The sequence below is a fragment of the Castor canadensis genome, chromosome 14 (genome assembly GCF_047511655.1).
Source record: "Castor canadensis chromosome 14, mCasCan1.hap1v2, whole genome shotgun sequence".
In the NCBI taxonomy this organism is placed as follows: domain Eukaryota; kingdom Metazoa; phylum Chordata; class Mammalia; order Rodentia; family Castoridae; genus Castor; species Castor canadensis.
In genome coordinates, this window is record NC_133399.1 from 76172471 (window position 1) to 76175663 (window position 3193).

General features: G+C 38.7%; 1 pseudogene; it reads left to right on the plus strand.

Annotated features, from left to right (window-relative positions):
- Positions 1–1945: 1945 nt before the first annotated feature.
- Positions 1946–2640, plus strand: LOC109674768 (E3 ubiquitin-protein ligase RNF4 pseudogene; annotated as a pseudogene).
- The last annotated feature ends 553 nt before the right edge of the window (positions 2641–3193 follow it).

The window sequence follows — 3193 nt, forward strand, 5'->3', positions numbered from 1 at the left end:
TTTCACACATTCCCATGAATGTAGATCCATCTATAATCTGATAATGCTAATTATATCTTTAGCCCAAACTTCCTCCTAGATCCAGAACAGTATCTAACTGCTTCTTTGAATGTCTCATAGGTATATCGAATAGCTTGAGATATGCCAACATATTCCAAATTTGTTCTTTAACTCTCCCAGACACGTTCCTGGCCTTGTTACCAGAGAAGAATCTAAGAACGTCTCTCACGTCTCTCTTTTTTTCCCTCACATCTTCTCGTCTGCCTCTCATACACATCTCATACTCCCTCCCCCTCACCTCCACTCTCAGCTCTCTCATCCAAGCCAATTTTTTTTCTCTTCTGGACCATTCACTAACCATTCTCCTAGCTTCAGCTGTTGCTCTTTTCAATCTATTCTTCCTTGAATAATAAAATGATCTTGTAAAAATATAAGTCATATCATAGAAGTAAGGCACTTTCCATCTTTCAATGGCTTCCCATAACAGAGAAGACCTTGTGTGGCTTACCCCTTGCTTTCCTTTCTAGTCACCCCATGTCCCAGTCACTGGCTCACTGTATCAGTCACATACCAAATTTGCATTCTCTTTTCCTGTTTTTTCATGTGACTAGATCTTTTTCAACCTTTGATTCTAAGTTTAAACCACAAAGGGTTCCCTATTCATATACATTTTAGTTAAAATAGCTTCTCCAGATTTATCTCTATGTTAAAGACCCAATTTCATTACATAAAGACCCAGAATCACCATTTGTGTGCTTTTTAAAAATTTTCACACTCTGGATTTTATTTTATTTACATGATCACTTGCTTGTCTCCCCTCATGAGAATATAAGTTGGGAGCCTAAATCTGTTCAAGTTATTTTCCTATGCCCATCAGAGAGAAGGTAAGCCAAAAATTCTTAAAGTGAGAGAATGCATGGATGAAGGAAATTTAGAATTTAATTAAAAAATGTCAACAGTGCTAACATTATAAATCGCCTTCTAGAGTCCTTTTCTGAGAGCTTAATAGTTGAACGTGGACATAGAACTGTCAAATATCCACCATCTTGGAACAAAGTTCTTCTCAGAATTGAAAAAATTACGTACATAGGATAAAATATTACCATGGTAAAAAGCAGACCATTTGTAATAAAGTTGCCATGAGTTCCTGGCTGTTTCTGAAGGAATTGGCAGTCTCTAGTTGAAGCCAAGCCAATGACAGTAAACAGGGTGGGGAAATAAATCTCATGAATCATATACATTGGCAAAGTTGGAGGAAGACAATTTTTCAACTGTTGCTTTTGCTATATTTGGGAATTGGATAATGTCATTGGCTTTTTTCATCTATTCAAGAGTGATACAATTTACAATTTTAGGAAAATTGGTTCTTTATTCCTAAAATGAGCCTTAATTTCATAATGCTTACTTTTAATAAAGTGTGAATTAATAGTGCCTTAAAATTATGTCATAATTTGGAAATTTATGAAACACTGCAGTTTTATTAAAATTTGCTACAAAATCACTATTGTAATTAAAATACTTAGACTGCTTAACTTGGCATTGCAAGGGAAGACTAACTAGTAAGACATACTTCTAACATTAAAATAAATGTATAGTCTTTAGTAGCTCATTTTGTAATTTTGGAACTAAAACTAAGTTTCTTCTCAAAGGGAAGAATTTTCCTCTGACCTCTAACAGAATGTTCATTCTCTGGGTTTTCCACCTCACTATCAAACACCAGTGCCCACTCCTTTTAACAACGATGTACTTTGCTGAGCAGAGACAAAGCTGTGGTTCACATAAGAAGACTGTTTTCCAGCATTGAATACAGTCAGTGTCAGATCATATGACTGAATTTCTGCCAATATAACATGTGTGGCAGTGATATGTGCTACTCCCAAGACTGATTCCTATGACATCCCATGACAGTCTCTCAGATTCTTTTCCTAATGCAAAAGGATGGAATATGGGATCAGAAGTGTGTTACTTTGAGACTGCTCAGTCGTGCTTCAGCTGGTCTCTTCAGCAGCATCCTGGCTCAAGTGAGTTAGCTGCAGACCTTCCAGACCAGACCAGATCCGACACTTGAAGATACTGGAAATCTACCTGGTGTTAAATTCTTTGTGACCTAGAGGATTAGCAACCAATGAGCATGAGAAGTTTAGAACATTCTACTTCTCTGCAAACCTTTATAGATCATTTTCTTTTCTGAAGTTTAGAGCTAAAGAGCACAATTAGTGTAGGAAAGCATCATGGTGGAACAGTAAATTCTAGACAAGATCAGAAGCAAACTCAGGAAGCACCCTCTACCCCTGAGATTTCCTCAGAAGCAAAACCCATAGAACTTATGGGAACAGTTGGAAATGAAATCATGGGCCTCACCTGTGACTCTTCAGAGCCTAAGTTGTAATCTGACAACCCATTCTCCCAGAAGTACCAAGGACAAGTGAGTTACAGGATTCAGGCCCTCTGGAACTGTCAGTTGTCCAATTTGCATGAATAGGTACTCTAACATTGTGCAAAATGGACATGTCATTATTTTTATAGAATGTGGCCACACCTTTGCAGCCAGTACCTCCATGATTCCCTTAAGAATGCTAACTCTTGTTAACTTGTAGGAAGATTATCAACCACAAACTGTACCACTCCATTTATATATGAAGTGTTCAGAGCTGCTCAGGAGGAACCAACAGACAGACAGGTTGGGCTCTCTACCTGGTATCTGCTGCCAATATTCTGAACTCAAAAAGACTGTTTCAAAATCAACATCTGATATGTAAACTGCTCTTTTGTTTCTAACTCTCTTAGATCACTTTGTTATCGTCTGTTTGATGCTATAGATCAGAGACCAGAGGTCTTGCCAGGCCAGCTCTTCATCTCTACTCCTCTAGGGTAGTCTGATTAATCCCAGAGTAGGAGAAAAGGAGCCAGATTCACTGGAGGTGAGTATTGTGGCTCCAGCCTCTATCTGCCAAGAAGTTTCCCTTTTGGGAAAGTTTGCCCCATCTCTTCCATGAAGGATATTCCCAGGCATCTGTCCTGCCTGCTACACAGTGACCTGCCCAGATGTGTGCCACCTGACCTAAGGGTACTAGTGCAGGGGATGACCATTGAAAACCCAGCCATTGGATTTTTTTTTTATTTCCTGAAGACACAAAGGTGACCTGTGATACTGTCTGCACCTTATTGCTGTGCTGTGCAAATCAAGAGAACT